Source organism: Heloderma suspectum, chromosome 10 (genome assembly GCF_057233095.1).
Source record: "Heloderma suspectum isolate Gila_16-S chromosome 10, 16-S_ref, whole genome shotgun sequence".
Taxonomy (NCBI): Eukaryota; Metazoa; Chordata; class Lepidosauria; order Squamata; family Helodermatidae; genus Heloderma; species Heloderma suspectum.
In genome coordinates this window covers 49,395,907-49,414,763 of record NC_139467.1, presented here as the reverse complement: position 1 = coordinate 49,414,763, position 18,857 = coordinate 49,395,907, and the positions used below count along the sequence as shown (strand labels likewise).

The 18,857-nt window shown below is 49.0% G+C and overlaps 1 pseudogene; it reads right to left on the bottom strand.

Annotated features, from left to right (window-relative positions):
* Window positions 1-18,857, bottom strand: part of LOC146338268 (structural maintenance of chromosomes protein 2-like) — a 29,471-nt pseudogene that overhangs the window by 1,293 nt on the left and 9,321 nt on the right.

The window sequence follows — 18,857 nt, the reverse complement described above, 5'->3', positions numbered from 1 at the left end:
AGGTCATGGCGGAGAGTTCTGACAAAATGTGGTCCACTGGAGAAGGAAATGGCAACCCACTCCAGTATTCTTGCCAAGAAAACCCCATGGAACGTATCACAAGGCTAAAAGAGATGACGCCGGAAGATGAGCCCCTCAGGTAGGAAGGTGTCCAATATACTACTGGGGAAGAGCAGAGGGTATTTCCAAGTAGCGCCAGGAAGAGTGAAGTGGCTGGGCCAAAGCCAAAAGGACACTCAGCTGTGGATGTGTCTGGTGGTGAAAAGAAAGTCCGATGCTGTAAAGAACAATATTGTCTAGGAACCTGGAATGTCAGATCAATGAATCAAGGTAAGCTGGAGGTGGTCAAGCATGAGATGGCAAGATGGAACATCGACATCTTGGTGTTGCACAAAATGCTAGTTTCGCCCCTGGAGGCTAGTCCAATTTGCCCCAAAGAGGAGAGTCAACTTCAGGCTGGGTCCAACTCGATTTTATTGTTTGCAAACAGTTCGACAAAGGAGCTCACGCTCAAAGCAGAGTCGGCCCTGGGCAACCCCCGCGCTACAGTTTTATCACCTCAGCTTGCATTCCTCAGCCAGCGTGTCACTTTGATTGGTTGCTAGCAGTTTGCTTGGCAACCTTATCTTAGGGTTACTGTCTGCTCATTCCAGGCATGCGCAGCTCTTACAATACTACGTGCTGCTTAAGACACATACAATGGCTTTTAGGTTACATTTTTACTACAATTCCCCCCTCAAAAGGCTTTTCTCAAATTTATACTCTCTTTGGTCCCACGGTGGACTATGCACTTAAAGGCGCAAACAATTATCGCTGTGGCATTGACGGTTTTCTCTAAACAGCAAGTGAGGCCTAGGACACCTTTGTTCTAGCTACTAGAATGTTGACAACAAAAACACTTTTTTTTGAACTTTTGGAACTCAGTTTTGTTCCGTTCATCAGGAACCCTTGAAACGAGAGCACCCTCTTTCTGTAGAGCTACTTGAGTCCTTTCAGGGGTTCATTATTCTAACGGTGACCTTCAGGTGGGTCAGCTTCCGGTGTGACCCTCTCTGGTGCAGGTGATGCCTTTATTCAGTGTGATGAATCCACTTCTTTTCTTTGGCGACTTTCATAGCAATGGGAGTGGTAAGTAGGATCTGAAACAGACCCTTCTGCTTCTTGGTAGGTGGTTCATCTTTCTAGGACTGGATTAGCACCCAATCGCTGGGATTGAGATTATGCACTGGAGCATCTAAAGGCCAGGATTGGTGCGGTGTCGCAAACCTGTGAAAACAAAACAGACTGCAAGGCAGTAACATAACTTTGAATCTTAAAACTTTTATTTCTAAATTCACATTTAAGCTATCAGCCATAGGTAATATCCGAGGTGGGCGCTTATATAACATTTAAAGAGTGTTTAATTGAATCCTTCCCTTGGAGGTGCACCATACTCGAGTCAAGGTGATTGGCAAGGCCTGTGGCCTTTCAACTTAATTTTTAAACAAATTCTAGTGAGCGTTGTCTTTAAGGTGCAGTTCATCTTCTCAACTTCACTTGTGGATTGAGGTTTCCAAGGGGGGTGTAGCTTCTAGTTAGTTTGTTATGCCTGGGCCACAACTTGCGTCACTTGTCCAACAAAATGGGGCCCCTGATTTGATTCACTCTCTTTAGGTAACAAGAGCCTAGGGATTACTTTTTAACAGCATCTTGGCTACTGTCTGTGCGGTGCGGTCAATTGGTTTTATCATTACTAGCAGGTACCGATAGCCATGAGTCTGGGGCAACTTTGAAAAGTCAATTTGAAATCTCTGAAAAGGATAGTAAGCGCATGGGCGACTTCTCATTTGAGCTGGGGGCTCAAACATCTTTGAATCATTTTTGAGGCACAAAGGGCAGTCAGCCACTGTTCTCAGGTCTTGGTCTAACCTGAAGGAGGTGCTGTCTGCCTCGGGCGCACCCAAAATCAGGGTGTTACAGGGGGATGATCCCTTTATTAGCTAACCATAATTTTTGAACTTCTCAATGAGCGGCTTCAAGCCTGCACAGGTGGCTTTTTTCAGAGGATACTGCCTTACGCACACAGGGCTCTCCCTTTTTGAAGAAGATTTTAACTGGTGTTATGCATTTGCTCGGGCAGGGGTTCTGTCTGCCCACACACATGGATCAACATTCTCTAAAATCTCAGTCTCTTTGGCCTCAGACACAATCTCGATTGCTTGAAGGGCTATCTGCTAATTTGAGCCCTGCATTGCTGGCAGCTGTACTACAATCTGGTTATCAGGGAAGATTTTAGCTTGCAGTTTTGTTAACAAGTCCCGCTCCAAGAGGGCAACCAGGTATGCAGATGAAACTACAAAGGCATGTTCCAGTATGTTAATTCCAATCTTTGTGAGGAAGGGCTTACAAATGGGCAATTTAGTTTTTCTTTTTTTCCCCTTTAATTCTTTTTACAGTTACATGCTTTCCACTTTTTCTCGCCGGGGGGCTTCATAGGGATCATAGAAAATGTGGCTCTAGTATCTTACTAGGGCTTTATAGTCCTTGCCACCAACCCTTACTTTTACCTTGGGATTCTCCCGAGCATTTGTTCGTAGGGTGGTGGCCCTTCAGCTAGACTCCCCACCACTGGAGGACCCTGCCAGCATTTGGCAGCCTTCAGGGTGAGTCTCTTTTCTTTCAGCTCTGGACAATCTTTCTTCCAATGTCTCTTCTCTTGGCAATACGCACATTTATTGAGCCCCGGTCGGCCCTTTTCTTTTTTGCCCCCCTCCTCTGGTCGCTTCTGTGCTCTCAAGCTGCGGTTTATATCTCCGCCCATGGTGGCTGCCAGCATTGCCTTTTCCTTTTTCCAGGAATGGCACTTTTTTATGTGCTCTCATGTGCACCATAGCTCTAAAAACTTCATGATCTGGGGTCTGACAAGGCTAAAGCAGGCGGTGATATTAAGGCTTGCTTCAATTTAAGAAAAGCCTTTTTTTATTTTAATTGTCCACTTCTAGTGGGTAATATTTTTGTTAAAGCTTCATACGGGGGCTTCACCCCTTTTTATGGCTACTATAGCCTCCCTCTTGTAACAGGCACACTTATCTTTTGGCTTGCCTGTTCTGCAGATCATGTTTCAAATTCTCTGTGCCATGCACCAGTTTTAACTCTTTGTCTTCTCTGCAAGTTAGGCTGTTTGCCATTGCTTCGACAGAGACTCGCTTGCTTAGATCTTCTTACTAATCTCAACGACACACATTTGGGATAAGCTCTCTTTCTTTTTTAAGCCTTTTTGTCTGCTACTTTCTTCTGCCTTCTTTTATACCTTTTTCATATCATTAAAATCTAACACCATGACTGGAAAACATTTGTTTTGTATTGTAGGGCATGGTGGAGCCGATCTAACAATTATACCGCTCCTCTGACTGCATGGTCAGGGCCCATCAAAATTAAGGGAAGGGCGTTCTCATACATGCAAAGAGTTCCAAGCCACCATTTTTGCATCGGCAACTCCACACTGCATGAGTTTTGGCAGAGTGTCAGGTTTGCCTCTGAGCAAATGGAACGTCAGAACAGTTCAGATTTTGAGAAAGAGCTGGAACACATGGGGCAGGAACTTTCTTAGGCTTCAGAAACACAGCTGGGCTTAGAAGTATCACAGGAGAGTGGGGGACTCTTCCCCTCTCACCTCTTAAGTTAAGAGAATTTGCTGCCCCCCTTTTTAAAGGGAAACTAACTTTCATAGTTTCTCTTTGAACTTTTTGAAGGCTGTTTCTTTTGTAGTCTGTAAATCTCTAGCAATTTGTATCTGTATGCTTCATTAGGGTAAATGAAATCAAAGCCTTGGAAATCATAGAATCATAGAATAGTAGGGTTGGAAGGGGCTTACAAGGCCATCGAGTCCAACCCCCTGCTCAGTGCAGGAATCCAAATCAGAGCATCCCTGACAGATGGCTGTCCAGCCTCGTCTCCAGTGTGGGAGAGCCCACCACCTCCCTAGGTAATAGGTTTCATTGTTATATTGCTCTAACAGTTAGGACGTTTCTCTTGATGTTCAGCTGGAATCCAGCTTCTTGTCACTTGAGCCTATTATTCCGTGTCCTGCACTCTGGGATGCTCGAGAAAAGATCCTGGCCTTCCTCTCTGGGACAACCTTTCAAGTACTTGAAGAGTGCTATCAGATCTCCTCTCAGTCTTCTCTTCTCAAGGCTAAATATACCCATTTCTTTCAGTCAAATGCAGCTTTTTATCTGAGTGTTGAAATCACAAATTAAACTGTAGACTGAGCTGATCACAAACAAACACACAATTTACAACAACGGGAGTTTAAGGCTATGACAAGCCTCACAGTACTTTTTATGGCAAGTCTTTAACTGTCCAAAGTTCCAGTCCATGTGCAGAGTGCCTCTAACAAAGAAGGCTTTGGGCCATAAAGAAGGGATGTTCTTAACAAAAGCTCTGTGTCTCTTCATCAGTTCGAATGGGGAAGGTGTAACCTTACACCTCTTCTAGATTCCTCCACAGATAAGAACAGAGCAGTGCTGCTCAGCTTTCCAGCTGTGATGCTTTTCTTGTTTTTTTTTTGCAAATCTCACTCTTTTGTCAGGTCCTCACAGACACCTTCCAGCCTCTCTGCTTGCTAAGGCTAAACCAGCCGCGGCGAAGGGGGGTTAGGCAAGTCCCCCTTGGCTCTGCTCTGAGCAGGCTGACAGAGATAAGCTTACACAGACCCTGATATTTTAAGAACTTGCTCTGTCTTTGTTTCTTGATTTTGCCACAGTCTTTAAGTCGTCAAACAAATCTCTTTCTTCAGAAGTTGCAACGTTTTCAACTGCTTTTGCTTCTTCTAACAAACTTGGATACGGTGGCAGACAAACTGTCTCTGGAGGGCCCCCTCCCTCCCCCAACAGCCTCTCCTCCCAACCTAACAGGCCGAATCAGACCGGGGGGGGGGGAGCTCAGGGCACCTTGGGCAGGGTCTCCCAGTCTTCAAGCTCCTTCCGTGGGGCTTGAATCAGGGGGAACAGGGGCTTTGGGCTTCACCTCGGAGCATACCATCATGACGTTACAATATTGAACTTTATATTCAACCTTTTCTCGCCTTCAGTGGATTTTGGTTGGCACTCATCCAAATGCTGATAACCTCATCTTCCCTGAGGCAAATTTATCTCTCACTACTTGATTCAGACACCACCGGGGTCTCTTGCCCCTGTGGTCCTTTGCCAGTAACACATTTACACATTTACACTTCTGTAACTTTCCGCACCAATTCAACCAACCATCAATATAGGCGAATTGATCCCATTGCCCATTATTCACCACATTTTTATATACAGCATTTACAAGATTTACACCAAAGGATCCTATGTCTGGCCAACTAATTCCACATGCTGGCCATTCCAATTGACAGAGTGTAACCAGCTTGCCTTTCGACATCTTAGTACACGGAGTCTGACAAACCTCAGACGCTTGACTTTGCTAAAGTTCTTTAGCATGCATCCCAAGGGAGTGGCAGAGCTTTCTGAACGGGAGCTACCCGCCCCCATTGTGCCTACCTCTGTTTGAAACCATACACGGAGCCTGACAAACCTCCGACACTGACACGGAGCCTGACAAACCTCAGACGCTCCGAAGGCAACTCAAACAGAAAGACAGAAGGGAAATCAAGTACTTACTCTGCCCAGCACCCTAGTGCCGTCTCTTCAGACCCGTTCAGCCTGGTTGACTCAATCAATGGAGTCCACGCCTTTAACCTCCTGGGTGTCCCGACCCCCGTTCTCTGGTGCCGTGGCAGACCTCAAAGGCGGTCCGGCGCGCCCCACAGGCACCTTTGCTGGTTCTGTCGTTTGACCCCAGGGTGGTCCAAGGGACTCATGGCTGATCGCCAGTTTGTTGCACAAAATGCTAGTGTCGCCTCCTGGAGGCTAGTCCAATTTGCCCCAAAGAGGAGAGTCAACTGCAGGCTGGGTCCAACTCGATTTTATTGTTTGCAAACAGTTCGACAAAGGAGCTCACGCTCAAAAGCAGAGTCGACCCCCGGCAACCCCCACGTTACAGTTTTATCACCTCAGCTTGCATTCCTCAGCCAGCGTGTCACTTTGATTGGTTGCTAGCAGTTTGCTTGGCAACCTTATCTTAGGGTTACTGTCCGCTCATTCCAGGCATGCGCAGCTCTTACAATACTACGTGCTGCTTAAGACACATACAATGGCTTTTAGGTTACATTTTTACTACATTGGGAATCAGCGAACTAAAATGGACAAGCATGGACGAATTTAATTCAGGTGACCATCATATCTACTACTTTCTATTCCTTAGAAGAAATGGAGTAGCACTCATAGTCAACTAAAGAGTGGGAAAAGCAGTACTGGGGTACAATCTCAAAAACGATAGAATGATCTCAGTACGAATCCAAGGCAAACCATTCAACATCACAGTAATTCAAGTCTATGCCCCAACCACTGAGGCTGAAGAAGCTGAGGTTGATCGGTTCTATGAAGACCTACAACACCTTCTAGAACTAACACCAAAAAAAGATGTCCGCTTCATCATAGGGGATTGGAATGCTAAAGTAGGAAGTCAAGAAATCACCGGGATAACAGGCAAGCATGGCCTTGGTGTACAAAATGAAGCAGGACAAAGGCTAATAACGTAGGGAAAACCACTAAACCATTCAGGTATGACCTCAATCATATCCCTTATGAATATACAGAGGAGGTGAGGAATGGATTTAAGGGATTAGACCTGATAGACAGAGTGCCTGAGGAACTATGGACGGAGGTCCATAACATTGTTCAGGAGGCAGCAACGAAATCCATCCCAAAGAAAAAGAAATGCAAGAAAGCCAAGTGGCTGTCTGATGAGGCTTTACAAGTCGCTGAGGAAAGAAGAGAAGCAAAAAGCAAGGGAGAAAGGGGAAGATATATCCAACTGAATGCAGAGTTCCAGACAATAGCAAGGAGAGACAAGAAGGCCTTCTTAAATGAACAATGCAAAGAAATCGAGGAAAACAACAGAATGGGAAAGACTAGAGATCTTTTCAAGAAAATTGGAGATCTCAAGGGAATGTTTTGTGCAAAGACGGGCATGATAAAGGACAAACAAGGCAGGGACCTAACAGAAGCAGATGAGATTAAGAAGAGGTGGAAAGAATACACAACAGAACTATCCAGGAAAGATCTTAATGTCCCTGATAGCCATGATAGTGCGCTCACTGAACTTGAGCCAGACATCCTAGAGAGTGAAGTCAAGTGGGCCTTAGGAAGCATTACTTCGTCCTGCGCGCCTTTCGTGGGATGGGGGGGTGCGGGGGCTTCGTTCCACGACAGTTTTCGGGGGGCCAAATGTGCTGGCATTTGGCCTCACCGAGATCTGTCGCGGAATTCTCTGACGTCCCTAGACAGGAAGGCCTGGCATGCTCTGGTCCATGGGGTCATGAAGAGTCGGACACAACTTAACAACTGGACAACAACAACCTGCTTTACAGCTGCAAATGGCGCCCACTACACCATTTGTGTCTGGAGACTTACTTAGCACAGCGATACAGCACAGCATTGGCTGCTGGCCGTATCGACATTCACCAGTGATGCGGAACAGGTGGCCAGCTCCGCAGGATCGACGCAGAGACGGATCCGACCCGGACAGATTCTGGGGGGAGGCGGAGGTGAGTGCTCCATTCCGCCACAGGCCCCAATGGGGCCGGATTCCAAGAATCCGGCCTCATTGGGGTCTGTGGCAGAATTCTCCGCCATCCCTAGGTGTCAAGTATCTCGGGGCCTAATCAGTTGCATCACATCTGGATGCCCAGACCAGCTTGGAGATTCTGAGGGCCCCAAAGAAAGCCTTTAAGGCCACCCCATAAACAATGATGCCTCAGAAGAAGAGGGGCAAATTAATGGCCGTAATCTCCAGGGTCATAAAGGGGATGCCGGGGTCCACAGTTGAAGGTGATGTCCTGGCCCTGCCCTGGATGGCATGTCGCAAACAGAAGCCTGTATCCTAGCGGCCACTGGAGTGACAAGCCTAATGCTTGTTGCCTGGCCACCCCCCCCCATGTGCCAAAGGACTCCTTGCCAGCCCCGAGCTGATCCAATGCAGTTTGTCGTTGCCAAATCAGACAGGTCCTGTCTATAAGGCTCCCCCTGCGCCCTAATAATTTCCAGATGAGAGATGATCCCATCACTATTCCGGTCTAGCCCAATGCCATCTCCTGGTTCAAGTTCTGACGGGCCCCTTCCATGGCCCTCAAATCCAAACCTTCCTCCAATTAATCTGAGGAAGCAAGCAGAAGCAATGATCATTATTCCTGGCCAACTGTGCCATGTGACCTGGGAATGGGACCAGGCAGACAGGATGAGGTCCTGGCCTTTCACACCAACTGTTCGTTCCCTCCAAGATGCAGCGCCAGAACCTGCGGGGCAAACACGCACTACGCTATGGAGGAATGGAGTGGGAAATAGGCGCCCTCACTGCAAGGTGCATCTGTCAAGCCACTAACACATGCACACTGGAACAGTCCGCTCTGCGGCCTGCGGCTGACCTACACGCCCTCCGACCAGTGCCACACCAGCTGTGTCCAGATGTGAACACACACACACACGGGTTCATGCCCCTCACATTGATCTAAAGGAAATAAGAGTGAGGACAAGAGAGAGATGCTGATCGGTGCAGTCCCACAGCCTAGCAATGGAGCCAAGGCCGTACCTGTAACTGCCAAGATGGCTGCAGCTGCTGCAGCTGAATGTGACGCAAAGGGCCCAGGGCTTCCTATCAACCCGGGTACAGGAGGCTCTTGTCCTGCAAGCCATGAAATGCGCCATGGCTTACCTCACCAAAATATACGACACTCAACGAGAACCTCTTTGCATGGTCTCTGGAAGCGCCAGCATCCGGGTATTACACAAAATGTTGGCACTGGCATTCTACCTGACATTTTTATGCCTCATGAGAAAAACAGAAATTGAGCGGGGGGCAGTGCAGAGTCAATACTACTACACGATCCATAACGTTCGGATTGCGGAGGACAGTATTTAAAGGACAAGAATGGAGGACTGCCCTTCACACACAAGGAATTAAGAATAGACATTAAGCCTTGAATTGGCTCGCATAGGCGATGCCACGTATAAGAGAAGTTCGAATAGCAAGATCTTGAGAAACTGGAGGGCCAACCCTTGCGCGTGGCTCTATAATCCCCAATGGCCTGGAATGGTTTGCCACTGCAGACACCTGGGAAGGGTAGGTGCAGGGGAGGGAGTTAATCTTGTGATACTAACACCAAAGTCAACCCGGCACAAAGTGGAATAAAATTGTAGAAGATTTAATAATACCAAAGTGCCCTGAGTCCATCATTATTGGCATAGAGGGCTGCAGGCCGGCTCAGATGTCACTAAAACACACACTATACCAAACGAGATGGGATGGCTTGGTCCTGTGAGAGCTGTAGATCTCAAACTCAGAATACGAACTGAGCTGGAGAATGCTTGATGGCATCCGGACACGCTAATGACACCAAATGACTTGATCCGTCAAGAGCTGCAGAAGGAACAGGTCCATAACCTGCGGTGAAGCTGTGCTGGAGGAAGATTTGATCGCTACCAGGCGTGCTGCAACAAAAAAATAAGCTGTTTGGGGTCTGTCTCGAAGTTTGTTTTGGGCCCAGAGCCGCCCCCCCTGCATTTGAAATCAGCAAAGCCCCCCCCCCCCTTAGTCTTTTCCACCGCCTTCAATCTAGCAGAGTTTAAGGTAAGACTGGCTGGGCCTCATCTTTGGAGGAAGAATCATGCCTCCTCCAATGCCTATTGGTAAATGGGCAGGGTGCATTGCCCCTCCCCTGCTTGCCCTATCTTGTGGGACATCCTATACACGATGGGGGACTTGGCCCACATAGGACAGCCCACCCATCAGAAAGGTAATGAAAAACAAACAAAAGGAGGAGGGGGTCTCGGTACAGGCCTTGCGACCTGAAACTCCCTTCAAATCCACACAGAAAATAAGGCCCGTAGTATGATGCCAGTGATTGGCACTGCCTTGCCTCAAGCACTGGATTGGAAGCTGGATGCGGCCCACAGGCCCTCAGCTGACAATTGCAAAACTTAATGGGTGTGCATTTCCTTTGAGATCACTCCCTTTAAATTACCTACTTCGAGCAGGCTGCCCAACTCACACCACGCTAACTTAAGGGTGATCATATATTATGAAAAGTCCCGCAACTCCGATCATGTTGATAGCTGTGGGTCTTTTTCTTGTCAAAACACGCATAAGATTGCACTCGTAATCATTATGAAAGAAACAGAGATTTAATTTGAAGTCTAATTTTGTTTCGGGGCAGGGGGAGACACAGCAGAGAGAAACTACCCTGCAAAATGAATGAGGAACAACCCTTACAACAACTTGGTGAGGCAGGCCAGGCAGAGGGATGGCCCAAAGCCACCCAGTGAGTCACATGGGTAAATGGGCAGGGTGCATTGCCCCTCCCCTACTTGCCCTATCTTGTGGGACATCCTATACATGATGTGGGACTTGGCCCACATAGGACAGCCCACCCATCAAAAAGGTAATGAAAAACAAACAAAGGAGGAGCGGGTCTTGGTACAGGCCTTGTGACCTGAAACTCCCTTCAAATCCACACAGAAAATAAGGTAATTTAAAGGGAGTGATCTCGAAGGAAATGCACACCCACTAATTTTTGCAATCGTCAGCTGAGGGCCTGTGGGCCGCATCCAGCTTCCAATCCAGCGCATACCCACATCTCCGAGTCCCAGGGCCATGGTTCAGCACTGCACCAAGCCGGCACTCCAAGCTGCCTGGAGGTGAAAGACAAGAGAGCCCCCCCCACCCCCACCCCAGGGTTGGCAACGGCTCTACCAGGTGGAGACTAAAGGAAAAAGGGATCCCGGAGGCCGCCAGGCAACACTACGTACTCAGAAGCGGCCGCCAGACGTGCCTGAAACAAATGGGCTCAAGACGCCATGCGCCAACCAGCCGGGCCAGGCCCTGCTCAGCTCCAGTAAGGCGCAGCCACGTGCACCGACAAATGTCGCTCCTCTGCGTTGCAGAAAGCCGCAGGCCCAGGGAGGGGGAGCGAGCCACAAGCTGCTGGGCCGGGGCACTCCGATAAAGGGAGGCGGCGCCCCCTGCTTGAGACGCTGCCGGGGCCGGAGGAGGTGGCGCTGCAGGGCCCTGTGCCGGCAGGCCGCCCGGGACAGTAGTGCGCCAGGGACTTGTTGTCGTTCAGTCGCGTCCGACTCTTCGTGACCTCCTGGACCACAGCACACCAGGCCCTCCTGTCCTGCGCTCTCTCCCGGAGCATGCTCAAGTCCATATTCATTGCATCGGTGATGCTATCCAGCCATCTCATCCTCTGACGTCCCCTTCTCCTTTTGCCTTCAGTCTTTCCCAGCATCAGGGTCTTTTCCAGAGAGTTTTCTCTTCACATTAGGTGGCCAAAATATTTCAGCTTCAGCTTCAGCATCTGTCCTTCCAATGAGCACTCAGGGTTGATTTCCTTTAGGATGGACCTATTTGACCTCCTTGCAGTCCAGGGGACTCGTAAGAGTCTTCTCCAGCACCACAGTTGGAAGGCATCAATTCTTCAGCGCTCAGCCTTCCTTATAGTCCACTTTGATTATATAGACCTTTGTCGGCAAGGTGATGCCTCTGCTTCTTGCTATGCTGTCTAGGTTTGCCATAGCTTTCCTCCCAAGGAGCAAGCGTCTTTTAATTTCATGGCTACAGTCACCGTCTGCGGTGATCTTGGAGCCCAAGAAAGTAAAATCTGTCACTGCTTCCATTTCTTCCCCTTCTATATGCCAGGAAGTGATGGGGCCAGATGCCATGATCTTCGTTTTGTTAATGTTGAGTTTCAGACCAGCTTTTGCACTCTCCACTTTCACCCTCAACAACAGGCTGTTTAGATCCTCTTTGCTTTCTGCCATTAGTGCCAGGGACTAGTAGGGATGGACGAAAGGGACTTATCTGGTCCTGCAGCTTGCTTCGCGGTGGGGGGGAGGCGCTTTGGTTCTCCCCCCGAAGTTCAGGCGAAGGGGTGGAGGCTTCCCGCCTCGCCCGGCCGAAATTCAGGCCGGGGGGGAGGCTTCCCGCCTCGCCCGGCCGAAATTCAGGCTGGGGGGGAAGCTTCCCGCCTCGCCGGGCCGCGAACTACGAAAGGGGAAAAAAAAAAAAAGACCACATGGCAGTGATAGGGTACGTAAATTACGTTACGTAGCCTATCATGGGTGACTTTGGGGGAAAAAAAAAAGCGCGTACGCAAATGGCAGCGCCCATGGGGCGCCGCCATTTGCGTTCCTTATTTGACCCCCGTAGTCTCCGTAAATCTTTACGGAGACCACGGCGAAAATAAGGACAACTTTATTTGCGTTGCCCTTATTTGACCCCCGTAGTCTCCGTAAATCTTTACGGAGACCATGGCGAAAATAAGGACAACTTTATTTGCGTTGCCCTTATTTGACCCCCGTAGTCTCCGTAAATCTTTACAGAGACCACGGCGAAAATAAGGACAACGTTATTGTAAAATATTGTAATTGTAAATATTACGTTGTGATTTCCTCCGTAGGGGGGAATCCCCCTGTTGCTTCCGCCGTACTCTCGGAAGGTGGATTGCCTTGGCCAGAACTTTTCCACTATTCTCGTAATTATTTACGTATTTTTCGTTGCTGCCCGAAATATGTTTCCCACTTTCCCGCCTTCTGTGCGCTCCCCCACTGTCTTCTTTTCTCGGACAGGGACAGGGATTTTATTAATTTCTGTGTATTTGTGCTTAATGATCCTCGCGTTTACTGGTCTTGTTGTTAACCTAACCGCCTCACACAGTCACAATAAAAAAAAAACGGGGCTGCAGCTCCGCTTCCACAAAATCTGTCGTCAACTTCCTGCTAACTTCCTGAATGTCGTCTGCATTTGCGCTTGCGTCTGCGTGGGGATTTGTGGGTGGAGTTCTGTGGTGTGGTGGTGGTGGTGTGTTAGTGGTGGTGCTTGCTTATTATTGGATTTCCTCTGTTGTTTGTTCATTGTTGTGGTTTTGTCTGGTTTGTGTGTGTGTGTGTAGTTGTGCATTGTGGTGTTTTTGTATGGTTTGGTCTGTGTGTGTGTAGTTAAGTGGTGGTTGTGCACGTGGCTGTCTTGGTGTGTGTGTTTGTTTGTGTGCGAATTGCAAAATGGCTGCACCAGTGCGTGGCAGGAGGTGGGACCATGAGGAGACCAAGGCCCTCCTCAGCAACATTAAGCGCAGCGAGGCGGTGGCAGTGCTGTTTGGCAGCTCCTCCTGCCGCAATGAACTTTATTGGGCCCGGATAAAGAGGAGGATGGAGCGAGCAGGCCACTATCGCACAGTTGGACAATTGAGGTCCAAATGGAAGGCGCTCAAGCAGTCCTTCGTCAGAGAGGGGATTGCTGCTGCCGAGCGGAGGGCACCGCTGTCCAACCCCCCCGCCTACTACTGGCGCATCCGCAGAGTGTGGGTCCAAGCAGGCCGGCCCCCATTTTTGCAGAGGTATATGCCTGGTAAGTTATAGTTATCCCATCATCAAGCTCAACTAAATATGAAGACAAGGATGTGTACCGAAAATGAAGCTATCTCTTTGTGGTCTCTCTCATGGAGAAACAAACAAATCCTGACATTTTTAGCCTGCAATCCTTTGCTTGCTGAACTTGGACAGAAAAAGGTCCCATCATCTTCCAGCCACTTTGGCTGGTTGAAGATGGGATGCTGGGAACTGCGTTGTTTTTCCCTGTACAACCACATGCATAGGATTATGCGGGCCTGGCTACAACTCATATTACACACTGACACGCTGTCCATTTCCAGGGAAATGCTGCTGCTGCCGGTCTCTGCAGTGCACACAGGGGGACTGGCACCAGCCCAGCAGCAACAGGACCAGCCTCTCGGTGTCGTCTTCCTTCTTCATGTAGTGATTGCTGAATTTTTGCACCCCACCCACCCCACTTTCTACCAAGACATTGGCACTCCAGTCAACTCATGAGCAAGTGTTCATCTGAGAGCTTGGAGATCGGGGTATAGTCCACTCAGCTATGGAAGCTCGCTGGGTGACTTTGGCCCAGTCAGAAAGCCCCAGCCTACCTCAGTGTTGTTGTTGTGAGCGTTAAATGGAGAGGAGGAGGCTAATGTGAGCCGCCTTGGGTTCCTTGCGCTAGGAAAAAAGGTGGCATTTATGCAATGCATCAATAGAATAAACAGATACCATGGCATTGCAAATGTAGAAGTGGGGTGACTAGAAGTGCAATCCTGTGTATGTTTACAGAAGTCCAACAGTCCCCATCACACCAAAACTGTCAGTACTGTATAATCTGCCTCCCTAATTATACCCTCATCATTAGACCTTGTGGTGGGAGGACAGAATCAGTGGTCCTTATGGTAGTGGGGATGGTGATAGGCAGATCAATCAGTGACTGTGGTTTTGTTCACTCACCACATATATAAAGGCATTCATTCTGTTACTGTGACATCCCACAGCTGCGCATCGTGCCTTGCTGGTGGAGGAGGCACTGAGGGCTGCGGAGAGGGATAGGACAGGAGGAGGAAGAGGAAGAGGAGGAGGAGGAGGAAGAGCCAGCAGCAAGAGGAGCAGCATCTGTGGAGGAAGGCCGCCCTTCTTCCACAGATGAAGCCCCTCCTTTTGTGATCCTGACGCGTCTGATAAGAGACGTCCAGATGCTCAGGAGGACCTGTAAGTAGTACTACAGAATGGCACCTGACCTGAGCTAACAACTCTGCCTGCAAGATGCATATTACCATTGTGCTTTATTCTTCTCTTTCTTTCTACACACAGGTGACGACGTTCGAAGGAGGGTGGAGGCCCTGGAGCGGGAAAGCCATCCTCCTCCTACGAGCTGAGGCCTGCAGCCACAGCCAGCCAGCCCAACATTGTTTTTGAATTGTTGAATTGTTTCTGTGTTTTGTCTTGATCTGTTCTGTTTGTATATAAAGTTCTTTCTAAAAAATAGGTTACAATTCCTTGGTTCAAGTCCACAGATATAATTTCTTAAATCTAGATCATTGTACACAATGATCTCTGTGTTTGCTTACTGTTAACCGCAACAAGAATGCCTCCCCAGAATCCCAGCCAAACAAGAACAGCTTCCCTCATAGGGAGATGGACAGTCCGCATCCCTGATGTTATGAATGAGTGCATTCAAGACGAGGCTGGACAGCCATCTGCCAGGGATGCTCTGACTTGGACACCTTAATTTGAGCAGGGGGTTGGACTCGATGGCTTTGTAGGCCCCTTCCAACCCCATGATTCTGTGGCTCTACGATTCTATGAAGTATGCTTTGTTTTACGAGTAGGTGCATATCACATACATGTAAACTGGACGCATACCAGAGGGATCTTTTCACATAGAGCTCTCGGTCCTTAGGAAAACCCAAAAGCTGAGGGAGTCCAGGGAGAGACCACAACAAGGTCTTTGAAAGCAATTCCGTGATTTATGAAAGAATTTTAAATGAATTAAAAGCATACATCAACATCAAGAGAAATAGAACTATACATACATTTGGGGAATCAGAATCATACTAACATTCAGAGGGGTAAAGATACACATATACAGTCGATAGCGGAGTACATCCGCATAGAGAACTGTGTGTGTGTGTGTGTGTGTGTGTGTGTGTGTAGTAGCGATGTACGCTGTTGCATAGTCCGCCACACAGTTGGGCAGCGCAACTGGATTCTGCATGTGAGGTAGTATTAAGCTCCGCCACATATCGCCAGTGCTTTGGGCTCTGCCCAGGCCAGACAGGGACTGCAGGTTTGGACAAAGTTCTGAGGGACACCTCCGTGTGACCGCTCACAAGTTGTATCATTCTGCCTCATTGTCCCTCAGAACTCTGGCTCACACTAGCAGCAGTGTCATCATCCCAGGGTTCCTCCTCGTCACTTGATGACTGCTCTACTCTGCTGCTGACAGCTGGGGGGAGGTGCTCCTTGGGAATCCATCCCCTGATGGAGCGTATGAAGGCGAGGGTGGAGACATGTTGTGGCGTGAGTCTGCTTCGGTGGGCGGTGACAATGTTGCCTGTGGTGGAGAAAAGCCTTTCAGAGGCCACACTTGAGGGAGGGCAAGATAGATGCCAAATGGCGACTTTGCTCAGATGTGGCCAAACGCCACGTTTTGTATCCTAGTATAGGAGAGGATCACTCTCTGGGCTGATCTGTGTTCCCGAGAAACTCTCTCTTGAATAACCTTCAAGTTCCCGGACAAGCACATCATAGGCTGATGCTTTCCTGGCTGCTTTGGCACATTCCCCCCGCCTGCGCCCACTTACACCAAGCTCCACTGCCATTGAGGAGTAAAAGCTGAACTTGAGAGAAGATGCCCCTGTGTCTGACTCTGTTGGTGGTGCAGCTGCTGTGGCGTCATCATTGCCCCTCCTGCTGGTGATGGTGCTACTGCTGCAGATATTGTCTTCAGGGGAGGTAGTGGTCCTACTAGCCTCACCCAGCTCCTTCTCATCCAGCCCATCTCTCTGGAAGCACTCCATGACTTTCTCAGTCAAATTTTTTTTTAAACTTTGGAAGTCAGGGTTGTCGTTTGGAGGCTCCGCACTTGTTGAGCTATCCCTGAACCGTGGTTCAAGGAATGCAGCAGAAACGTATTTCATGTCCCCCCTGATTGAAGTTATGTGTTTGTTGGTGCCCAGCTCCTGCAGAAGGAATTCTGCAAGCCTAACTGCAGGATTGGGGAATAATAATTCCCTGCCTCCAGCACTGGTGCGCTCACAAATCTCAGAATGGCATTTTCTCAGCACCCCCTCTATGATCCTTAGCACAGGTAGCACTTGGCCCAGTGTGGCATAGTCTGCACTCAGTACCGCTGTGCATTCATCGAAAATTTTTAAAATGTCCACCAGGTCTTGCATCCAGAGCCACTGATGTGGTGTGACAAAAAATTTGGAGTGGTGTTGCTTCTCAGTGATGTAGTCATTTATAGCTGGTCTCTGCTCACAGAGTCTCTGAAGCATATGCAATGTGCTGTTCCAGCGTGTGGATACATCCAAAATGAATTTGTGTTCTGGAAGGCCACGGCTACGTTGGATGGCGCCGATTGCCTCCATTGCTGAGCAGGACTGCCGGAAGTGGGTGCAAATGGATCGGGCCACCTTAAGTAGCTTGCCAATTTTTGGGGAGGCGTTGCTCAATCCAGAACGCACCACAAGGTTCAAGCAGTGCGCAACGCATGGAACGTGGTTTAGCCGTGCAATGCGGGCTGCTTTTAGGTAGTTGGAGGCATTGTCTGTTGCTACACAGCCCACTGTAAGATTTAAGGGGGCCAACCAGGACTGAACAACACCACTGATGCTGATGTTTTCCGCTGTGTGTGTCCCAGAGAGCATTGTGAGGGCCAATGTCGCTGTTCTACGAGTCAGTCGGCTGCTCGCACTGATGGATACCCAGTGCGCGGTGACACACAGATAAGACTTTGTTTGGTTACTTGTCCATGTGTCACTCGTTAAATGTACACTTCCTCCAACTGCACATTTCAAATCCTGTTGGAGCACCCGTCTGATTGCAGAAGCCAGGGCTGGAATGGCTACGCCACTAATGTAGTGACGAGAGGGGACATCCCACCGAGGGCAGATGCTCTTAAGTAAGGTCAAAAAGTCTTCATCTTCCACCAGGGAGAAAGGAAGCATACGTGCTGCAATGGCCACTGTCAGGAGGTGATTCCACTGTCGTGCCTGGGCGCTGTCAGAGGGTAATTTCTGTGTCAGCGCAAGGCATTTCTCCAGTGAGACCTGCCTCTTAGCAAAGCTGCCTTCTGTGCCCTTCCCACCCAGACCACATTGCGTGAGGTCTTTGGAAGATGAGGCAAAGGCGGTACTGTTCTTTTTGGATGGTTGTGGCTTCCCGTTGCTATCTTTGGGCACAAGAAGCGGATGATGCACCTCCATGTGTCGCCTCATGGCAGACGTGCCCACTCGTCCACAGCCCCCTTCTTTTCCTAGCCGCACACGGCTTCTACAAATATCGCACATCACGATATAGCGGTCGTTCTCTGCATATTTGAAGAAGCGCCACACATAGGAGCTCACCCTGCCACCACCATTTCTTCTTTGGGGAGTGGGGCCTTCGGTTCCAGATGAGGTGGCAGCTGGAGCTGCATGTTTCCACTCATCTGTGGATGGTGTTGTTGATGGTGCTGACCAGTGCTTGGCAGGGGACGTTTGTTCCTGAGGTTTGGGATTCTGCAGAACGCAGAAGGCTGGAAGTGGAGAACAGAGTCAGACCCAGTCTCAGCAGGGACATCATTGCTCCTCATCATCTTCGCTGTCCGGATCACTGATGACGCTAAGTCCTCCGGCATTTTTTTCAAAATCACCTGAGCCGCCGCCCACGAGGTGATCATCAGCGGGCAGCTGTGGACCTGGTTCACCTGTCCCACTTCCACTGTCGGATGCAGGGAGGACGGTTGTGGGCGTCTCTGTAAAGATTCAAAATAGATAGAAGCAGAGTTTCATGAGAAATGCGACTTTTACACATGAGTAATAGCCAAGCAAATAAAACTGTGTTGTTGTAGCAATCTATGAAACATAGCTTGGAGGACTTGCAATCAATCCACATGACACAAGGTGCAGTTGTAAGCTACTCCTGCACTACCGAGCACTGAGAAAACACATTAGGTGCAAAAAAAAGGTACTGTACAGACTGGGAAACTCAACGAGAGTTATCTAAACGTGTCCTCACTGGTGAAAACATGAAAAGCATGGGGGAGGAGATATCTGGCACCCTTGCAAGGTCCACTCCTTTCATCAGCTCTATTATACCATTGTGTGGGACTCATCCCCCATAGGGCTGGCCCAACGCGTTTTGCTTCCTGAGGCAAAGGGTAAAATGGCACCCCTCCATCCTACATAGGGCGAT